General features: G+C 36.8%; 1 protein-coding gene across 34 annotated transcripts in view; it reads left to right on the top strand.

Annotated features, from left to right (window-relative positions):
* The first annotated feature begins 7,981 nt into the window (after nt 1-7,981).
* The window catches only part of PTPRD (protein tyrosine phosphatase receptor type D), a 1,471,303-nt gene continuing 1,454,850 nt past the window's right edge, over nt 7,982-24,434 (top strand). For 13 of the 34 annotated variants that reach the window (XM_075278597.1, XM_075278591.1, XM_075278572.1 and 10 more), the window contains exons 1-2: nt 7,983-8,248; nt 8,394-8,502. The gene's annotated coding sequence lies outside the window, so the exon portion shown is untranslated. Of the gene's footprint in view, nt 8,249-8,393; nt 8,503-24,434 lie in introns of all 34 variants that reach the window. The other 21 variants (XM_075278421.1, XM_075278482.1, XM_075278474.1 and 18 more) reach the window with 3 other exon arrangements.

Raw genomic sequence — 24,434 nt, 5'->3', positions numbered from 1 at the left:
GTGATCCCATTTTGGAAATTACACCCCTTCTAGAATTTATCAAGAGGTATGATGAGTATTTTGACCTCACAGCTGCTTCATAGATTTTATTAGCATTGGGACATAAAAAATGAAAAATTATTTTTTTCCTATAAACCGTCCATTTAGTCCCAAAAAAAAAAAAAAAAAAAAAAACACACCACAGTTTGTTACACAATTTCCCCTGAACACGGAAATACTCCATATGTGGTCGTAAACTACTGTATGGGTACATGGTGGGGCTCAGAATAGACAGAGTACTATTTGGTTTTTGAGGGCATATTTTGCTGGAATAGCTTTCAGGTGCCATGTCCCATTTGCAGAGCCTCTAAAGTACCAATACAGTGGAAACCCCTCAAAAGTGACCCCATTTTAGAAACTACACCCCTCAAGGAATTTTTCCTCAAGGGGTATTATCATTTTGAGCCCTAGACTGCTTTGCAAAATTTAATGTAAAAAATGTAATCTAACATTTTTATAAAAAAATATGTCATTTCAGTGCCCAATACACTGTCTACCAATAAGTATTTGGACACCTGTGGTAGAATAGAAAAATAACATTTATTAATATTCAATAGTTGGTAGAACCCAGCAGATGATCGTCACAATACTCCCGAATGCCTGTTGAAACTCCTGGTGTATGTGAGCCATCGGTTGGGTGCGGTGTCTCTGCCTGGAACTCGTCGGTCTTTATCTCCTAGTTTCGGGGGTCTGTCGCCTCGGGGCACATTCCAACAATCACCGTTCACCTTCCATTTCGTAATCGGACAACTCTGCACTACGTGGCATCTTACATGTGACTAATGCCAATGCACTAATGCCAATGCTGTTTCGTATTTAACGGCGGAAGGCGTGAATCACATCACAACAGCAGATATCTTCGTTTGCATGGGTGTCCAAATACTTATTGGTAGACAGTGTATTAAGTTGGCTATCCTGGGTGCAAAAAGTTGTATCTATGGGAGTAAACTGAAGCTTGGGAACACAGCAGGACTCAGAAGGGAAGGAGCACACTGCTTTTTAGCTTTTGGAGTATAGGTTTAGAGGGAATTTCTCAACACTGTGTTGTTTTTGCAGAGCCCTGGAGGTGCCAGTGAACTGGAATTCCCCAAGAAGTTACCCCATTTTGTAGTGCAATTTCAGGGTATCTGCAAACATTAAATGGTATCCAAAAACCAACAATCCAAATTAGTTGTCTAAAAGCACATAGGGAGTCATTAAGATGTGCACCCTGTTGTTTGCCCAAGCAGCAGTTTATGCCCACATATATGACACTGGTATATTCAGGATAATGTACTTAACTACGTCATATGTGAGTATAAACTGATGTTTCGGCACAGCTGGGAAGGAGAGCTATTTTGGTTTTTGGATGTCAAGCCACTTTTGCAGAGCCACTGAATTGCCATGGAAGTGGAATCCGCAGACATGTGACTCCAGTTTTTAAATTACACCCCTCAAGGGGTTTATCAAGTTGGATAGCGAGCATTTTTAACCTTTCAGTGTTGCATTAATTTATTTTCCATAAATGAATGCACAGCTGATAAAAGTGAAAATTGCAATTTTTCCATTTCAGTGCCCAATATGTTGTGCTGAGCTTGTGTCAGCAGAGAAAACACTCCAAAAACTGTTAAGCAGGTATCCCGGGCACAACAGCTTTTGGAGCATTTGTCTTTGATACAAGCCAGGCACAACATATTATACCCGGCTTCTGTACACTTGAGAAAGAGACAGCAACAGTCCCGAAACATGTTGTGTTAAGGTTTACTAAAAAGGATTCTACTAAGAATCCTACTTAGAATTCTACTCTCTGGTAAGCGCGGATCTATTTTATTTGGCACCTGGATTGGTGGCTTCGATTTTGGTCCTATTTTAGAAGTTCATTCAAGTAGAAGGGTAAGAAAGGGCACAGCTTTATTTATCTGTTTATTCTGTGTTTGTTTTATCCTAACTAGGGTAGAGAAGATCTGGGTTTGCTAAACAACAAAAGAAACCTGCTGTAGGTTCAATACGTGCAGTGGCATTGAGTATCATGTAGGCTTCAAAAGAGAAGATACAATTGGAAAAGAATCATTCTTTTTCCCACTGTGACTTACTGTCTAAGGCATAAGTATGAAAAGTTCTTAAAACTGGGCAACATGTTTACATTTAAAGCATATGGCTTAAGATTTATCTGTAGTCAATGTAAAGTAAACCCACAAACATTTTTAAAGCATAGTTCCATTTATGTAATAAACAAAAAACAAAACACCGAGCCGATCCTCATGTATTACCACTGGAAGAAAATGTGGTTTAAATGTAGAGACAAGTGCTTGCTCACCTGGGTGGGTTGTGAGGAAGTCACAACAACCCAAATAACCTTGAGAGCAAGCAAATCCAGGGTATGTAGAATAAGGTGGAGGGCAGCAGCTGCAGGACCGTTACACGAACGGGAACGTACAATGAAAAATTGGGGCCGGCCTGATACAATGCTCAGCCTGAAGAACAGCGCTCACCCAGAAGATGACAGAAACTTCTTTAATAACAAATGGAACAGCACAACGCGTTTCGGACATATGGTAGTCCTTCCTCAAGTGCACAGTCACTGGCCTGGATGGCTCCAAACAGGAGCCACCAGGCCAGTGACTGTGCACTTGAGGAAGGACTACCATATGTCCGAAACGCGTTGTGCTGTTCCATTTGTTATTAAAGAAGTTTCTGTCATCTTCTGGGTGAGCGCTGTTCTTCAGGCTGAGCATTGTATCAGACCGGCCCCAATTTTTCGTTGTCCATTTATGTAATGGTCTTTGTCTGTAATTGCTTAAAATATGGTGGTTGAGAACGTATCAATTTAGCGAAAAGAAATGAGATTTCTCCATCAGTACTTGGGAACCTACTGCCGACAGGCAAATATAGGTTTGCTTCACTGAAAAACTCAATACTCCCAACATACTTTATGTGTACACAGCCTTAATGCAAAACAGCTACATAAAATAGCAGACTGTATGCACGAGATTCCACATAAAACTTGCCACTTTCCAAAAATGGTAAGGATGCTACTTCATATAGCTAATATAAAAACCCTGGATTTTTCAGTCTTATTTTATCAAATCATGGCTTTTCAGTTGTTTTGATAGACAGATGAAATCTTAGTAATTTTGCTTAATTAATTGTTTTGCTCACAACATTGAGACAGTCTTATAACTACAGTTAATACATGTATTTAATAGGACTCTACACCATTATTGTATTTATCATCTGAAAGTTACATATTTTTGGAGATTGTGATATAACTGCGTTAGCTTAAGGAACAGAGAATAAATAGTCCAGTTAACCTAACATTTCTGTCATATTGGAATTGGAGAGCCCTCACAATAATAAACTGTTATATTCCAGAGTGGGTGTTTGGTCAGCAGCCAAAATACTTTCAGCAGTGCAGCATTTAGTCTACACAGGATAATACAGCTGAGCTCACATAGCAACCAACTCTTATATATATCTAGTGCCATAATTGAAGTGAGCATTTCATTCTTGATCCACAATGTCAGTTATTCATTGCCACTAGTTTAAAGTTGACTTCTGCCTCCAGTGTTGAGGGATATAGTCCTGACAGGTCCTGATACTAGTGTCAGAAGTATTGAGAAAGTGTCATTTATCAACCAGTAAAAAGTGACCATGTTGCACATTTTGGCATGTCTTTTTGTGACATATGTCTTTTTATGCAAATTTGGCTATTTTTATGAAATGTAAGATTTTTTTTTTTTTTAAAGGAATAGAAAAATGCTGAGGTATCCAGGTATTGCTGACATTCAGGTATTTTCCTATTTGTTTGTTTGGAAATGGGATAAAGGAAGAGAAAACAAAATAGATTCTACAAGTGGATACTACATTTTAAAGAAAGATAAGCCAATGGGAAATATTATTATCATTAAAAGTTATTAATTAGATATTTCTTTTGCTAAGCATCATTCTGTTAGCATGATGGATTTTTTTTCATATTTGTAAGCTGGGGTTATATATGATTCGTGTAAATGTTGGTCAGAAGTTGAACTTCAAAGGAATTTTCCCATCTCCCTCTCTCAGCAGTTTTCCTACTGTGTTTTTTTATTCATGTATTCTTAAACAAGCAGGTGAGTGGGCTTTGACTGTCGGAAAAGACACTATGAAGTACCTCTGTAGATATAGACAGGACTTGCAGGACAGACAACAGACTTACAGCAAACTCAATGTTTTCTATGTATTTACCCACACCCAGATAACCCAACACTGTCCAAACCTTTATAAGCAAACTGCAAATAGCTATCCTGAATGACAGGTCCCAATGGCAGGAAATAACAGCTCTGAGAGCAATCATGATCCTGAGAACTCATCCTCTCTCCCCTCCAGAGAGCAGTGAGTCACATAATTCATCCTATAGTACTATATAAAGAATGAGAACAAGCCTGGGACCAAGGAAACACTAGTAATCAATGGGAAAGAATAATCTAACATTGTGGGTAAATGAAGCAGTATTTCTAAAGGAATGTATTTGTGAAAACTTTTGAATGTACATAAACTAACAGTGTAGATCAGATCCATGAGATGGAAGTACTCCTGTAACTTATTTTAGAATGATTTGATAAAAAAAAGTTTATGAGTATGTATCTGATTGTAGAGAAGCACTAATTGCTTATGCACAAGGAGGTTCATCAAAGAGACCTCCAACGTAAGGCTATATTATTCCATTATAGAAGCTAGACATATGCCTAAAGGACAGTCTTTTGCTGTACAACAGTGTGATTGCTTTAACTTCAAATTAGATGTGGTCTGCTGCCAAAAGACTGTCAAAAGCCAACTGAGGAGGACATATCTGGCAGTTAACTATCAAGTAAGCTTCTTGCAACATGTTTTCTTAGAGGATAAATTTTAGGTCAATATCACAAAGATACATTCAAAAAGACAGACATTTTCTTTCAGTAGGTATTCTTCATACTATTATTTGTCGTCGGCATTAATGCCACAGCTGGAGAACATTGTTCTTGAGTCCAGTTCTAATTCTTTGGAACCCTGCATGATAAACTCAAGAGAAGTTAAGATTAACATGGCAACTGTAATGCCAAGATTGCCGAGCCAACTCACCATCTCAGATGGTCAGGTCAAATGGCATATAAAAAAAAAAACTGTAGACACGCTTGATCACTATTGCCTGACACTACAGGTCTATCAGATTTCTCAATGCAATAAAACTTGTGCAAGGTTTACATACAGTCATTAGATTTGCAAAATGTACCTAATATAATATGATAATGTTAATAGACCTAAAATATTTATTGTCATTATATGCTTAGGTATGTAGTTTCATAACACCTGGAGAACCATGGCTTATGAATCATTAAAAAAGTAGCACATCTGAGTATTGAAAGGACACAGTGACTGATATATTGTATAAACAGACACTTATTGATCTCCATTGAAAAGACAGACAATACGGCATGCTGGGGGATGTAGTCCAGTGATAGCAATTACTGCTTGGAGTGGATTTGAAATGTTGTTAATATAATTGTTATTTCATACACCGTATATGCAATGTACACATTCCATGTTAGTCTGTGACATGTTTATGTATCTATAGTTATTCCACAAGTTTATTGTTTTTCTGTGTGCTTATACTTTTGTGAGCTTTGTATATTCATGCAATTGAAAGCTTTACTGTTATAATCATTAATCTTATGATTAACCACATTCAAATCACATTATTAAAAACTCTTGAATAGTCTGCAAAATGTCAAAGAAATGAGAGTTTACTATTTGGACAGTTTATTTTCATATTCCATGGATCTGTAGTTCTATTCCAATAAGAATGGACAAATGGACAGTAATAATCCGGTCGGATAATAAAAAAGCAATTTGAAAGAGTTGCACAATGCAGTCTGCTCCAATCTAATTTAGTTATGCTTTTTCTAACATTCATTGTTCAATCATTAACTTCCTGCCATCTCAGCTCTGCTTGTGCTCTGCTGTGCAAATTGTCCTCTGAAAGTTTGTTTGGTGTTGGGGCTGGAAATGAAGTCATGAGTTTGAAGACTCCATCTGCTTTCAATGAATCCCTAGAGATGAATCAAGCTTTATTTACAGCAGCGCTGAGATGGACACACAGAACACAAAGACAGCCAATGACCTATGTAAGCAATGTAGCTATAGTAGTGAGTGTGTGTCTATATGTGTGTGTTTGTGTGTGTGCGCATGTGTGTATGTGTGTACAATGAAATGTACAAAGCAAGAGATAAACAACAAAATAAGCATCTAGGCTTGAATAACGCTAGTATGTGCACAGCAAAAATTCACAGTTTATAGAAGAATTTTTTCTCCCAGGAACATCCACCAGAGGCAACTTCTCTGAGCATGTCCCCAGTGATCCACAGGAAGAGACAGAAATAGGCTTATGATTTATATACAGTTCAACATCTAGGGGATGGTAGTGTTAGGAAAGAGGGAGGGTAATAGGAACAGCTGCTATGCCTATGCTTATACAGTAACCACTGGTTAGTGACAGTAAATTAACTATTGGACTTATATGAAATTCATTTTATGCCAGAAGAAAAAAATGTGATAAATTCCACTGCTATTAAATAATAATAATACTAAAGTATGTTGATCAGAATACATATAGCACTTTAGAATAAGAAATCATCAAGTTATTTATAATAGGTGGCATAGTATGAATTTATAACATATACCGTAGGTGTGTGAGTGTGAGAATTCTGGTCAAAAACTTCTTTCTGGTACTTCTGGCACTCTGTAAAATTATACTGTACCAATGGTTTCAACATTTGCTTTTCTAAAGTTATAATACTCTCCATGTAGTCTATGAAATCTTCCAGGCTAGATCTTTACACTTCCCATAGTACATACAGCAACACAGTCAATATCAATCATCTTCATAATAATAATAATAATAATAATAATAATATTGAAAACCATATTAAAGTTACATGGGTAATAAGTTAGACAGATAGATAGATAGATAGATAGATAGATAGAAGAAAATAGTTGAAATAAACCCACACTTTTTCTAATTGTTGGAGTGCTGCCATTTTTTCCACTTCTTAGATAGATAGGAGACAGAACATAGACATTTAGATAAATAGATAGATAAAGGATGGCTAAAAAGGTATTAGTAAGGTACAGATTTAATTTGAAGCGTGATACATTCTGAAGGTGATAACTAACAACAAAAGTCATTGAAAGCAATGAAAAAAAGTCAATTTTAAATGATTAGCAACTGTTTACTTGGCTTCATCTGTAGATAGATAGATAGTAGGTGATATGCGATAGGAGATAGATTGATGTATAAAAAAAATAGAAGATAGATAGAATGATAGATATTAGCTAAATAGATATGAGATTGATGTAGATATACATAGGAGGTAGATGATAGATAGATAGATAGATAGATAGATAGATAGATAGATATGCGATAGATAGATATTAGATAGATAGATAGATAGATATGCGATAGATAGATAGATAGATAGATAGATAGATAGATAGATATGTGATAGATAGATAGATAGATATGTGATAGATAGATAGATAGATAGATAGATAGATAGATAGATAGATAGATATGCGATAGAACATATACAGATAAATAAGAAATAGATAGGAGATAAATACATAGAGTACATATGACATTATTCTGATTTCACACACATTGCTTCCATTAAGAACAAAACAATAAGAAAACAGGACACATCTGCAACTAAAGGATGAATTTTCAAAGTGAGAATTAGGAAAGTCTTTCCAATGTGTGTAGTGTGAATAGAATAAAGCTAGTAGTCAGCATTATTGTGATCCGTACACGTGGAGGTATGAGGATAGCACATGTCTCTCCATGTATGGAGAAGAGTTAGTGGCAGAGGACATCAGCACCATGGACAGCTGCCATGCACGCTCCCGTGCTGAGCTGTAACACATTGTGATCCGGCCCAGCACAGTGCTGATGAATGTGAGAGATAGGGCTGCTTCTTCCTCTGGCTCTCCCATCACACAGCCGGCAGGAGCAGCAGCAGCACAGGATCGTTCCTCCCATCTCTCCTCTCTGCTCCTTCCTGTATCTCATCACTGAGGATTCTCTCACTTTTTGTGACTACCCTTCCCAAGTCATCCTCTTCCTCCATCTCCCTCCCCCTTGCTCTTGCACTCAGTCTCTTCCCTCCTCCTCCTCCACTCTCTTTCTCTCCCTGGCTCCCAGCATCAGCGGGGGAGAGTGCAGGTACTGTACCTACCTTTTACAAAAAGCACTTTATTCCCTATTTGCATGGGACTAATAGAGGGAATAATGTGAGAAGCAATGACCCTGCAGCATGCAGGTGGGACCAGGAGGCTGATTCACCCATGTGTTCTGTTCTTTCTTGCAGTTCATACTTTGCTTCTCTTTGTGTGGAATAAAACACGTTTCTCAGGCTGGGAGGATAAGAAAGCGAAGACTCCTCTGGGTTTCCTTGGATAACATAACTGGCTGCACTAGTAAGTACAAAAGAGTTACTACCTTGCTTTTCTGTCAGATGCATAAGGCTGGTGATCATGATGTGAACTTGGGTAGAGTTGCTTGGACAACCAGACTGCTTTTGGGTTGTTATCCTGCAGATTTGCTTCCAATATGCACATTAATGCTTCTGTGCTTTAAGGCTATGGGAGCTTTTGTGTACTGGTTGTGGTTTTATTGTTTCACAAGGCTCCTGGTATCTGTATTTCTAACAAAGCTTAAAGTTTGGCACGTACTGTGTTACTGTGCTAGCTAGGAAGCTAGCATTAATAAGTGAGAGCAGAGAGCAGATGCAGCCCATGGTCAGTGCCTGCCTTGTCACTGCTTTACATGATGTCTTTCTATGAAACTTTGCAAAGCATTGTCCTATGAGAGCGGAATCTTGCCCTTTCAGCAGCAAACACTAATCCATATAATCTTACAGTGCATTCTGTCTCTTGATATTAAAACACTATAAGCATTGTCAGATTAACTATATCCAGAGGTTATGCAGCCATATGGTCTTTACATATGGGCTGGATAGGATGATAATTGAATGTCTAATGTAGCATCATAATTCCTACAGTATACAGAGGACAGTTCTCTGGGTAACATTGAAAATGTAACTCAACTGATGTGGCCACAGCTTTCAATAAGAAACTGAAGATCTCATCCCTAGTCATGTGTGTTTAAACACATACAGCACAGATTACTTGGAATGACAAGAGCATGCAATAAGGGAAATGTTCTCTATTCACTTACCCTTTGCATATATTGCTTATTACATTCTTAAACTATGCCATTACCTTGAAGAAAGTTTCCTCTTAAGTTAATAAACCCATTAGGTTTAATCACACATTAAGCTTTGTATAATCAAAATAAGGATTTAATGAAAAAAACCAAAGTAATGACCAATTTAATGTTATGTTGTCTTAGAGACCCTTATGTATGTATTCAAATTTTAACTCTTTTCGGATCAAAATAGTATAAGAGTCGTATACGAGGCAGTATTTCACATGCGAAAAGTTATATAAGGTCTCAATCTGCTCACCTGAATGAAGCACAATGTGACAGCAAAGGCAAATACTGCACTTTACTTTTTATTTTTGTGACACAATCACATTGCCTTGAACAGAATATACCAGTATGCTGGCCAGTAAGTTGTTAATGTAGAGGGAATCCAAATATATTGTTTGTAACTTGTAACCAGTTTATATGAACTTAACCTGAGATAATGGATTGATAGATAGATAGAAAGATATATAGATAGATATGAGAAAGATGGATACAACATAGATAGATAGAGGATAGATTTTTTTGACGATAGATAGTTAGATAGATAGATAGATAGATAGATAGATAGATATGACATAGATAGATAGATAGATAGATAGATAGATAGATAGATAGATAGATTTGCGATAGACAAAGAAAGACATGGGTAAAGACCTTAAAGAATATAATTTTACTTTTACTAGACGTAATAAAGCCAGTATTCCTACTTGTAAGGTTCTGCATATTTTCTTGATGATTATACAACTAATTTTGAGTTTGGATATGATTAACATTCTCTATTTCAATATCCCAGAAACTTAATATTGTTACAATATGACCTAGTTTGCTGCTCCCTGCAGTGTTGGCCAATGAGAAAATGTTTGGAATATGGAAGAATGTAATTCTGGAATTCTGCCACTTTTTAGGAAATATCTTAAAATTACATTTGTCTCTTATAATCAAGGGAAGTTGTTTTGTAAACCAGAGAGACAAAAGTTGCTTGTATCAGCAGTTATGTGCTTTATTATGCAATTGTTCTTGTTATTCAGATCAGATAATGGCCCGATGAAATACATAAGCAGTCTTCAGGGAATGAATGATTAATTCCTCTAACGTGTGCTTACTATAGGAGTTCTTACTAATAAGGTATACCTGTATTTGCTTACAGTTGCAGATGAGGAGAAGGCAAATATGCTGTTCTATTCTTTTATTAGGACTATACACAAATCTGCTATAAAAACAACATATGTTGATGACAAAGGCATAAAAACTTGACTATATTTCACTAATAAAATTTGATCAGGAGTACGTTTTAATTACAGGCTTGTATATATTGCACACAGTGGATACGGTTATCACTATTATTGTTAATAGTATAACAGACTGTAATTGTAGTTTTACATAGAGTGCTTCTATGTTGTTTGCTGTGAAGGTTATTGTTGAGCTCATAGGCCTAGACATTTTGGTAACTAAAGTAAGCATGAAACACACAATGGATGGACTTCATATTGTCATATACAGTATATAGAAATGTTACACATATCTCCCTTTCTTTATATAAAGAGCACTTTTTATTAATTTCATTTTTTAACTCAAAAAATGTTAGCTGAACAATTGACTGCTTGTGTGTAAGCACAGAGGAATAGACAGAACATTAAAGTTTCAATGTTTGGACCTGAAACCAGTATAATAATAAAGGGCAACATTATTACAATGATGACGATGTCATAAAATAAGTCATTTTTATTAATACCCCTATTCAAAGACATGAAAAACAGCAGATAAAATGCTGCATGTTCTTTAATGGTAAATTACTATATAACATGTAATCACTTGGTGTACAAGATAATTTATATATATGTGTATATATAGTAGTCACTTAATGTATGGTTACCTCTGCAGTATACTACTGCACTTATGGCCTGGGCTCTTTGCTGTCGAAATGTTAATAACTGTATATATACAGTATAGATGACTATCTATCTATCTATCTATCTATCTATCTATCTATCTATCATCTATCTATCTAGCACCATCTTCAGTATACAATATTTAATTCTGTTTTCATACACCCTAAACACAATAAATACAACACAAGAATATATGCAGTTATATTTGTTATTTGGTACAATGTGCTATAGTTTGATAGTTATACTTGAGCCAGACAAAAAAAATAATACTGTAAATGGTGATCTTTTTCAAAAATATATTCATTTATTGTACTGTCCATTTACATTATCGCTTACGCTTACAGTGTCTTTATTTTACTAAGATCATTATTGTTGACTTTGATACACAGAAATGTAGAGTATATGTCTTTGTGGAGTATTCAGTATAAGTTCCTTCTGTTAAGTGCTCCAATAAACACTGTATGATCCATACCAAGAAAGTTTACAGATAAATAATAATATTATAGCAACACTGTGTACAACATACCCCAAACCCTAATTGTATGGGATCGCATACAGTGTAATACAATGCACTGTTTCCTATGATAAAGCTACTAGAAGAAAACTTTAAGAATGTTATGAGAGTTACTGACCCGTGCTTTGTCTGTCTGTTGTTGCGTTGTTGCTCTTGTTGCCATTTTGGTCACTGTAGATATTAGTGTCATACTTGCCATAAGAACTGTATGCGTCTATATGGGAATAACTTTGTACGCTCAGCTGCTATAAAATTGTTGGCCTCATGTTTGTGATTGCCACATTCAATGGGAAAATAAGTGCACATTGTACACAAAACTGGAAACATCTAATGTGAGCCTCCTTTTCCTGTCTACTGGAACCTTAGTAGATGATAAATATGTTTCTTATGACAGTTTCTTTCATTGACTTAAATATGTGCTTAGTTTGTAATGATACAAAATGTATCAACCGGCTTGCTACTGTGGAAAGACCATGGGTGTTCTATCGTACAGTGAACCTTCATTATTAAGCACAGTCAATAAAATATTGGAGCCTTCTCTGTGGTGGCACTGCGCTCTAATTTTTAAGTGCAATTATGCTTGCGTAGTTAAAAATACTTAAACATGCTTTACAGTTTAGAAAAAAATGTGATTTGTGGTAGTGACATAAAAGAATGTACACTGGTTGTAGCCTCAGTATACTTGTAAAATGGAACTAGAAATGAAAATAACAGCTCATTGATCACCGTAAAGGAGCATGATAGGTCGGACTAATGGAAGATGGTAATAGAAGTGATAAGTATATATCAGTTCGGAAATCCTTTCTTGTCTTTTTGTATTTGGAAATTACACATGTGGTACGTCTTGGAAAAGTGTGCAGCATAATGTATTCCATGTGCATTTCCCTTTTTTAATTTCTACAAAATATCATAAAATATACAAAATATTGTGTAAAAATAATGTTCTCTCTCAAAGAACCACTTTTGGCCATTGGTCGCATCTGGAATTGCAGCACATATCCATTTTGATCAGTGAGGCCTATATGTGATATCAAACACAAGTGATGGAAAAGAATTCTGCTCTATCTGCAAAAAGTAAACCTTTTCACATTATCAAACATTGCATATCTGACCATAAGACTATATTTGTAGGCTGAAACAGGTTTCGCTCTTCTGGAAAGGGTTTCTAAAAGATTTTAGACTGTGTCTGTGGGACGTTTGGCCCATTCATCCAGAAGAGTATTTGTAAGATGATACATGAGGGCACAGCTCATAATCTCTGTTCTAGGTCAGGGCTCTGTGCAGGCCAGTCAAGCTTTTCCACACCAACCCATTCTAACTATGACTACTTTGGTCATTGGGGCACAGTTATGCTGAAACAAAAGAGGGCCTTCTCCAAACTGTTATCACAATGCTGGAAGCATACACTTGTCCAAAATGTCTTGATATGCTGCAGCATTAAAGGGGTTGTCTAACCTTTTGTAAGAGATTACTTTGTGCTGAAAAAAAAAGTGGCAATAAAACAGAAATAAAAAAAAATACTCTCCACTCTCAGGCCCTCTGTTACCAACATCAGCTCCATGCCTATGTTTACAAGCCCTAGCTGTCATCAGTAGTGATAGTCTGCAGTCAATCACATGCCTCAGCAATAACTTCTTCCCAAGCAGCTCATTACTGCTGAGGAAAGTCACTCATGTGCTTTTTTGGAAAAGGTCATCGTTGCGACCTGTATTTGGCTGCAATGAAGACCTGTCCCCAAATGGAACATCACTACTGACATTAGCAGAAACCTGTAAAGAGAAGCATAGAGATGCAAATGATGACAACAGAGTACCTGGGAAAGGTAAGTATTCTTTTCTATTCATCACTCCACAGAACACATGTCCATTACTTAAGAGTCCAATGGCAGCATAGTTTACACAACTCCATCTGATGTTTGGCATTGTGCTTAGTGATGTAAGGCTTGCACACTTGCTTGGCCATGGAATTCCTTGCAATGAAGCTTGGAACAGTTTTTGTGTTGATGTTAAAGGGAGTAGGTCAGCGATGAAAGCGGTATCAAGCTAATGACTGTACCTTGTAGGGCAGCTTCTCCACTTTCCAAAGATGCCTTTCTTATTCTTCATTGCAGATCTATTTTCAAAAAAAATAAACCTTGTATTTCTATGCAAATTAGCTAAAAAGAGCTTTAGGGTAATTTTTTCTCCTGCTGTGGCTGCACCCCATTGTCTGAGTGACATGTTACATTTTGTTACACTTTGTCTGCAGTGAGAAACTTATATAACATGGAGAGCTGGTGGACTGGTTTTGACTGTTTGATGAGCAGGGCACTACAAAGAACCTCACTAGATACAGACATTGTTTTTACCATGAGACATTGTTTATTATAGTTACTAGAATTGTAATATAAATGCAGATCATATAATATAAACAATAAACATATATTACATTACACAGGTTTGGAGAGAAAAACAAACTTACAGATTGCAGAGAATGGACTTTGCCGTCAATGTTATTTTTGTGTTTATATTGACATTGTCCAAGCCTTAATCATCAAATTGCAACTGATTGTCCTACAAGAACATCTGCACATAATAGGACAGCCCTAGCCTTAAAGTTCTAGCTATTAGTTCCTATCTCCCTTCTACTTATTTCAAAGTACTAGGGAAGTACGACCTAGATACATTAGATGAGCAAGACAATGAAGGGCATTTTTTTTCACACAGTGAATAGAGATGGGAGGGGTCACAGATTCTGCTCACAGTCTCAAACAGCTGCAAACAGAATATGTCAATGGCTGTTGCTAGTTCTAAACCATACCATATGAAAGCACACGGACCCCATAGACTATAATGGGGTCCGTGTGCTTTCTGGGCGGTGTCCGCACAGAACACGCAGACAGAAAAGTACTTTGTGATCTACTTTCATGTCCGCACAATTCGAGCAGGCAGCATGCGGAAAGTACACAGACCCCTTTATAGTTTCTGGGGTCCATGTGCTTGCACTGCACACCACTTGCCAATGTGTTTAGTATTCTGTTGGGGGGTTCCTCATGCGGACTCTCCAAACAGATTACCAAAGCAGATGTGAACAAGGGGTAAGATGAACAAATTGTAGCTTTTAGTGGTACTATATTTACCCTCCCATGGATCTGGATATAAACAATCTTTCATCCTTCCCTCTACCTTGGTATCCCTTCACAAAGCTTGAGGGTAAAACCAAGTTTTCAACCAAGTCAAAGTTGATTTCTACTGTGACACTTTGTTAATTGGGTTTTAAATACTAGCTATTTCCAGTTTTATTATTTAAGCTTTTTTTTTTTTTTTTTTTTTTTGGGGGGGGGGTAAATGCTTTCTACTTTAATTTCTTTTCTGAGGACTGATGTTCCATGCGGCCATATGCGGCCTGCCAAGCACTTCTGTCTGGCCCCGCCGACAACGCCGGAAGGTGTGCATTTATAATGAAGCTCCTGGGGAGCTCGGGCCAGGCCATGGAGCGCACTTCATTTTACCTATTGGAGGGCACCGCTCCCGATGTCTGTGCGACCTGCTCTGCCTCCGGCCCACTGTTTAAAAAGTTTGAGGACCCCTGCACTAGGGTATCCATATTGATTCTCTTGATTGTTAAAATATCATTATTAGGTTTTTATCATTATTATGTTTTTGCCTAGGTTCAACCCTGACCATCATCCAGGTGTTTTTTAAACTATTTTAAGTGTTTTGATCATGATACAGCATTTAGTAACTGTCCAATATTGTGTATGAAAATATATATATATATTTTTGGCAGAATAAGGTGCCATGCCAATGCCAATGTGAAAATTGACTTGTAATGGATGATCCATGTTAAAAACTATCAGAGTAAATGGGGATAGTGTTTTAACACATGTTCTATTTTCGTCTGTTTTCACAGATAGATCAATACAAGTCAATGGGTCTGATTTTCGCATTCATTTTACAGCCAATAAAAGAGAATGAATGGGTTGAGAAAAAAAAAATAGACCAATGAAGTTCACTCATTTTTTTATTTTTTTTACTGACAGTTAAAAGTGGATATCAAACCGATGCAAAATGGACATTAAAAATGGACAAACAGAAAACTGAAGAAAAATAAGTGATACACTGCTGGAAAATGGATGTTAAAAACTAACAGTTTCATCCATTTTCAATGTCCATTTGTTCAGCCTAAGGCTAGATTCACACAAACAAAGTACAAAACAGCCGTAAAAAGCATCCATTTTTCATGGCCATCTTGCAGCTAAGGGGCATCTATTTTCATTTCAGTGTATGGAACGATCTGTGAAAACGTCCAAAAATAGAACATGTCCTATATTTTGATGGTTCCTAACAAAGGACCATCAAAATTACGGTCACATGAATAGCCCCCATTCATTGATATTAAAATGAATGCTGCCGTTTGATGCCCGATAAAAAAAAATGGAAATCACACTTCCATTATTCACTGTCATGCCATTGTTTCCTTAGGCCTTAGACATGGTTCACATATGCTGATGTGTTCCGTCCGTAAGGGTCCACATGAGGACCCCTATGGACAGAACACAAAAGCAACTGCAAGCGCTGTGCAGTTCAAGCGCACAAGCCCCATAGACTATAATGGGGTCCGTGTGCTTGAACTGCACAGCACTTGCAGTTGCGCTTGTGTTCCGTCCATAGGGGTTCTCATGTGGACCCTTAGGGACGGAACACATCAGCATGAGTGAACCGGGCATTAGTTGCATAGCCCATTCGAGAAAACATTGTCACATGTCACATGTTTTCACGGACTTACGTCCATGAAAACTGGCTTTGTTATCTGAATAAGGCCTAAGTGTTTGGAATTTTGTTCGACTCCATGTCCTGAACTGGTTTACAGAAATTTAGACTGCACATGCTTAAACGTTTATACATAGGAAATAGATTGGTGATGAATCTGGTGCAAATTGTTTCCACGTGATCATTTAAAATCTTAAACATTTTTATGTATAGGTATAAAATCTTATACGTCTATATTTAGATTTATTTTTCATTTATTAATCATTTAAATGATTAATTATTATTCTACTATTAGTATTTATATTTTCTTATTTTTAATATTGATGTTTAAAAGGAAACACTTCTCTATGTAAGGAATTCAGTCTGTCTAGACATGTAATAATGTTTACAAATAATCTTGCACATTTAAGTACATTTGTTGAAAAACCAAATAAAAACACAACATTTGCAAAGTCAAAAAAGTATGAGCCCATATCCATTTTTATAAATGTCCTTCAAAGTGTCCTTACTACTCATAGGAATGAATTATGATCAGCTCTGCTGTAAGTATTTACATCAAATCTTTAGGTTTTCAAATTCAATGAAAGTAACATTCACAAAATATAAAATGATTCACAACATTCCTCAGAAACATATAGAAAGTATACCCTGCCTCGTGATATTTTCAATGTAGGCGATATCAATTTTTCACTAAAATCTTCTCCATATGCAATATATTGTTTGCTTCCATTACTGGATCCATTAAATTATTCACTTGGTTCTGAAGAAAATGGAATATTGAAAATGCTGTCAGTGTATGTTTGGCTATAACTAGGTAGTTAGTCCTTGTGCCTCTATGACAGCTCTTATGCACTAATATGTAAAATGGAGAAAAATGTCTAAAAGTACTTAGGGGAAGTATTTTCTCTGCAGGCAGTAAGCTTTGCATTAGTAGTAAAATAAAATAGAGGAAAACAAGGTATGAACATGGCACATGGCTGCACATACAAACATATAGGATAACTATCAGTCTGTGATAACAAAATCATGTTGTTTGTAGAATTTCAATTTGTGATACACAATATGATATCTGGAGATGTCTTGCTAAGAGGACATGTAATGGAGGACTCATTCATATCAATGTCACATATAATACAATATAATATAATATAATTATTAGTAATTTTCCATTGTACAATTAACTAAAAAAGTGTTTCGCTAACTCTTACCAGGTCAGTAAGATATATATTATCAATAGATAGATTCATTCAACTCTATTCTAACACTGATCACAGAGAAAATCAAGATGGTGGAGAAGTCATTTTACAGTAGACGTGCTAATAATGACACCTCAGGGTCATGTCTTACAGGATAGGAACTGCAACATTTTGTTGACCTCCTCAAGATGCATGTCTTATTTGTCCAGCCAAATCATTGATTATATTGCACAGATAAATTACTGAACAATATCCCAATTGAAAGCTCTTAGCAAGGTTAAATCAAGGTTAAATCTTTAGCGGATACTAATATATCTGTACTTGTAAATGATCCAAACAGTTTATTGATGTGTTCATTTTTATGCATCAAATAAGCAGTAACTATAAGACAATGTATCACGCTTTGTATGACAGTGTTCTGTGGCTTTTGGGGCTACTCTGAGATTTCAGTAAAAGCTGGGCATGGCGTGAATAGGTGGAGTCATTATAATACAGCAAATGTATTGTAATTTACACAGAAACCTGGGGTAACGGTCAGTTCAACCTTGGATTTTGTCACTAACCATCTTACAAGACTGTACAAGGTCAGAGAAAGGAGTGGTCAGAGAAGGGATGTCAGAATAACTATTATTTTCTTCTAAACATCCTACTGCTGATGTGTAATGTGTCTCAGCAGTTGCAAAAAGCTAAGCAAAACTTATTTTTAATAAAAGATTACTACAAAAGTATTTTTACCTTTCCCATTGCTGTCATTTTTTTGTTCTAGCGTATACTGGTATGTTTTTCATTTACCACCTTCCAAAAGCCATAACTTATTTTTACATTCACAAGCCTGTTTCAGAATTTATTTTCAGTGGAACAGAAAATTCACTTCACATTGGTGTCACATAAAATTCCATACTGTGTACTGGACAACAGGAACAATTCTGAATATGATGGAATTATTAAAAAAAAAAAAAAAAAAAATTGCGTCATTTTCTTATACGTGTGTGTGTGTTTTACTGTTCTGTAAATGACATTACGCATCTTCTATAGTTCAGAACAGTACAGCAATCCACCATTGCAGATAAAAAGTCTGGTCATGTGCATTGCAGCTTAGTAACTCCATGGGGATCATAGTAATAGCAGTTAACCCCATCATGTCCCTCCCATTAACCCCCTGTGTGCCTCACATAAGACTTACTGATATGTGGGACATATGGAGGTAATAATTAGGTATCTTCATAATTAAGGTCTTTCATTAGTATAGAAAAAAGTCCAGAAAAAACAACGCTCAACCTTGCGAAATCAACAAGGAATGGTATATTATAGTGGTGAGGGCTGCACGGAAACCTTCGACTGAAAAGTGAATTGCAATGATGAAACCAATATAAAATCCAGCACGCCCAAAAACCAGTTGAATAAAATAAAATGTAACTTTTACTTCATATAAGTTAAAAAAGACAAAAAATTTTCATCTTACAACATGGATCCAGAGAAGACAAAAACAGATGGCCTACGCGTTTCGAGACCTAGTTTGTGGTCTCTTAGTCAAGCCATGACTAAGAGACCACAAACTAGGTCTCGAAACGCGTAGGCCATCTGTTTTTGTCTTCTCTGGATCCATGTTGTAAGATGAAAATTTTTTGTCTTTTTTAACTTATATGAAGTAAAAGTTACATTTTATTTTATTCAACTGGTTTTTGGGCGTGCTGGATTTTATATTGGTTTCATCTTTCATTAGTACCCTCATGTGTCTCACATATTAGTAACCCTTATATGGGGCACACAGGGGTTAATATGAGGGACATGATGGGGTTAACTGTTATTAATGTGAGGTACATGGAGTTACTTAAACTAAATTAATAACCCCAAATGCCTGACATTACTAGGCAGAGTAACTAAAGGAAGGTCCCTGTGTGTGTCATTTTACTGTAGCTTCCTCTCCTCCATACAACAGACATCTTCCATAAGACACAATGAATCCTGGCCACTCATCTGCAGGGTAGATGCTAAATCCTAGTGTGCTAAAGATCATCTGATGTCGTCATAACCATGTGATCGGACTCTGGTGTGGGCGGAGCTACTAGGATTTAGTCTCAACCTTATCTGCAGATGTTACATACCAGTGGCTACAGGACCTTTGATGACATCACAGTCACGTGACCTCATGACAAGCCAATCACAGAACAGTAGCACTAAAGGACTTCCCCCTTCCAGGTCCTTCCAATTTTCTGTGCTCCGTGGACCCTGACTCGTGTATAAGCCGAGGAGAGCTTTTTCAGCATGAAAAATGTGCTGAAAAAGTCAGCCTATACTCGAGTATATACAGTAAATCTTTTGGGGAGGTGTAACAGAAAAAAAACTTATTAATACTAAATGGGACTAATCAGGAGTAAGGGTCCATTCACATGGAGTAAACGCGCACTCATTTTTGCATAAAACACGTGTAAAGAATACACGTGTAAAAATAAGACTGCCATTTACTTCAATGACATTCTTTACATGTGTATTATGCAAAAATGAGCGCGCGTTTACTCCGTGTGAATGGACCCTAAGTCTCGAGCCACGGATGCCACAGCTGACTCGGCCATGGAATCCATGGGAAGATAGGGCATGCTGCTTTTTTTTTCCTGCTAGCTGAAAAAAAACACCAGCAGAAAAAAAAAAGCGAGTGACTTCCTTTGAAATGAATGGGAGACGTTTTTGCAGGCAGATTTTGAAGTGGATTCTGCATCAAAATCCACCTGCAAAATACTCAATGTGAACATACCCTTACATGGATGAAAATTCTAAGAACTGTAAAATTTTATTCTGCATTAAGAAAGTTAGCATTGCAAAATAAAATCAAATCATTAAAACACTCACATTTTAACTCATAGTATGTTTCTTCTGTGTTTTACCGTTTCGGTTATTTGTTTACAGTGTATTTTTTTACAATGTTTACTATGTACGTATTTGCTATATACAGTATGTTAAACCTTGTATTTATTGGTTAGAGCATTTCTAGCACATTGAACATTTTTGGACACAAAAATAGTAACATGTTTAGTTCTGGATAATATTTCTAGCAGCTTCACAAAGCATTTGATCTGTCTCTTACTTCAGACAGTTTGGGCAGAAATAAGTTCTGTTCTGAGACTTAATCCTGAGGCTGTCAGTGGTAAACTGCCAACTAATTGACACATCACAGAGAGTATGAATCTTGTCAAAGCAAGGATCTTTCAAAAGATGCTGGAGGTGGGGGACGTTTTTGCAATGCTGTTGTATTACATTCAAATTAGTGTCAAAGAGATACTCCCCAATTTCAGCACAGTCAGCTGCCTAGTATTAGATCCACACAGCATGCTTGTACTGTAACCCTATCATTAGGGTGAAATGAACAGATATTTTCATGCTGATTTAATTTTAAGACATATGTGATACTTTTCTTTTTTTTTTTTCAAAATTGAAGAATGATATGGTACTTAGTGTGAGTGGAATATTGAAAGTGTAGAAATGATCCCCTATGAGTGGTCTGAGCTCTGGTGATTATTTCGACTTTCACAAAGCAATCTGCTATTATATTATCAGTGATCACTATCTAAAATTTGCGAAGGTTAATACGTATATTGCAGCAAGCTTGAAATGAAGAGTATGCCCTTGCTGAAACAATTTTGTTTTGTAGATTAAAACACTGTCATATACTTCTTTTCAATATTTATGCGCTGTATTTCACAGTGAATAGCTCTCTAATGTTTAAAAATGATCCAAGCGTTTTATTGTATTGCCTACTGCTGTTGTTTGTGCAGAGCAAGACATTCACATATCTACTCTACTTATTGTGCTGTTTCCCCCTGTGTCTTTTCTATAAAATGTTACAAAATATAAAACTGTGTGTAGCATTATCTAAATATCGGTAAACGCAATGTACAGTTATCTATATAACGCTTGTGGCTAGATAGTGGAAGTTTTGTTTAACTAAAATTTACTGGGTTATTTTGGGTGAATCAATGTATGACAGTAGTGCCTAATATAAAAATGGGGTACATGAGGGCTTCGAGGACTTGTGTGTGCGCTTGCTCTCTCTCTAAGTATAATCATCCATGACATTAAAATCACTTGCCTAATTTATATTATTACATCAAAACAGCTCAGACTCATTGAGACATGCACTTAACAAGACCTCTAATGGTGTCTGGCATCTGGCACCAAGATGTTAGCAGCAGGTCCTTTAAATCCTGTAAGCTGCCAGGTGGGATCTTCATGAATAGAACTTATTTTTGTAGAGCATCCCAAAGTTCCTCAGTTGGGCTTAAAGGAACATCATGTTCTTCAAAATATCCTGAACATTTTTTCCACTGTGGTAGGGAAACTTGTCTCACTGAAAGATGCTACTAATCAAATATCATGGTCATGAAGCAGTGGACATAGTATGTGTCAAGTATGTGTATGTATCAACATGAATGTAAAGATCTAAGAACCTACCAGGACATTGCCAGAGCATCACACTTGCTTTCTTCTTATAGAACATCCTGATGCCATCCCTTCCTAATGTAAGTGATGAGCACATACTGTACAAAGCAGTCCACATGATGTAAAAAATATATCATCTATGAGACCAAGTGATTGCCTTTTATTGCTCCATGAGCTAGTTCTGATAATGGTGTCCATAGTTAGTCACGTATAGTGGGTGAGCTTGGAGCTTTCTGACTAACCTGCAGCTATGCAACACCATATTCAGAGAGATTTGACACACTGAGTATTCTGGTGCTTTTTTTTTTAATCATAGTCAGCACCTTCTTCAATAAATTGTGCTAAATTGTTCTTCTGTAGAACTGTACTGTATAACACAGGCTAGCCATTGCTCCAAACATGCATCTTTGAACATAGCGCCCCCATGATCCTAATTCAGAAAATTCAGTTGACCCTAAGTGTTATTCCTATTTAGATGGGGACCTCTCCATTGAAGTCTATAAGAGTTCAGGAAAGAGCTAACCAAGCAGCGGCTTCAATCAGTAAGTTAGTGTTAGCCTTTATCTTTCATTATAGTCCTAGATGCAGTACCTGTACCTATGAGGAAAAGCTGGGTGATTAATCAGGAATTTAACTGAATTACGACTATCACCAATTATTTAGGCCTTGCATCTTAAAACATCCTTTGCCAAGTATGAGTATATGTTTGGTAAAGCTCACAAAATTCATTTCGAGGGGTTCCCCCTGTGTTCTGTTCAGACTGAACATATACAAACCAGAACTGCTATTATACTTTGCAGCTACTTGCATGTTTAAAATACCATGTGACTGCTAGGACCCAAGTACAGGCCTCAGCAGTCCCTGACGTTATTTAGGAATCTGGAAGAAGACAAAGACCAGTGCCAGAGCCCAGGAGAGGTGAGTAACACTGTTCTGAAGAGACCCAAGACTATAATAATATCAGTTCTGGTTCAGGCGTGTTTGGTCCAAACTAAATTGCAGACTAAGGCTCCCAAATTATGAAATAACTGAACCAAAATAACCGATGTGCACAAAATCACATTGGTTATCTGGATTGATGGCTGGTTTCAGTTATTAATTGCCCCGTGCTACCATAATTATTATTATATTTGTCGTATATGCTGTGGATATTTGTTCAACTATCATGTGAATCTTGAGAGCTTGAATAATACTAATACAGGCACAGGTTAGCAGAATCTCTAGAAATGTACATTCCCCCATACTTTCTTCTCATGGCTCGACATGTGCAGATATGTATTTTTCACAAGATATTTAGCATTTAAAGGCAATACATTGTGTGATATTGCATTACAAAGTGATATCCTTTGTGTGTCAATATGTTTGTTCTGTACATTGCAGCCTTTCAAGGAATTTTTCAAGAGACATTCAACTTCTTTATCTTCACCAAATCTGAGCTTGGACACATCTAAGAGTATATTCAGATGGCAGAAAATGAAGAGGAATTCCCTTCATTTTCCACCGCCTGCATTTCGCCATGATCTAGCCACGACTGGATGTCGATGCAGTGCATCAGCATTCTGTCATGGCATCCCTCTCCTGATTAGGCCCAGATGAATGGGCCTAATCAGGAGGGAGTCTCGAGCCACGGACCCGGCGGCAATTCAGCCCCCAGATCTGCCGCAAATTCCTCAGTGTGAACACACCCTAAAGATTACATGTGTGACAGTGGAATGTAACTTTAAAAGGGCACCTTTTACACGTCTGCTATTAAAAAGTATAGAAGACATGAAGTAGTTTGGTTACCAAAATTTCCTTGCAGAAATGTGATCCTAGATACTGACCTGAGAGCATTATCTGTATGGAGTTTTTGTGTTCTACCAGCAATTATGTGGGTTTTCTCCTATGTTCCAAATTATACAAATTGTATGTGCACACCACACCACACCATGGCCCTTGTGGGGTTTTTTTTAATCAGAAAATGTCATCTTCTATATATTATGGAATAGGCAGTTAAAAATACAGGAATGGGAGCTGTATCTGCAATTCCTATTCATAACCGTGTACTCAGCTGCGGATAACTATGCTTCAGTAGCATATGTAACGGTGGGCCTTGTATAGTTTAAAGCTTAACAGAACAATGGTTTTAAAGGCTCCAGAGCCTAAAATATTGGAATCTGAAGTCATCCTCCTTATAGCATCTCAGGCTGACTCCTCTCAGCTAATGTGCATTATGTTCTAAGGTGTATTTTTATCTGTAAACAAGTGATATCATTAGGAAAGTTAAAATGGATATTTCATAACCTTCTTGACAATGCTGAGAGTTTAGCAGATAAAATTGTGGAAACAAGTTCCTATTTAAGACTCTAATTTCTT

Source organism: Leptodactylus fuscus, chromosome 1 (genome assembly GCF_031893055.1).
Source record: "Leptodactylus fuscus isolate aLepFus1 chromosome 1, aLepFus1.hap2, whole genome shotgun sequence".
In the NCBI taxonomy this organism is placed as follows: Eukaryota; Metazoa; Chordata; class Amphibia; order Anura; family Leptodactylidae; genus Leptodactylus; species Leptodactylus fuscus.
Note: the sequence above shows the minus strand (reverse complement) of the source record. Positions and strands in the feature narration are given on the sequence as shown.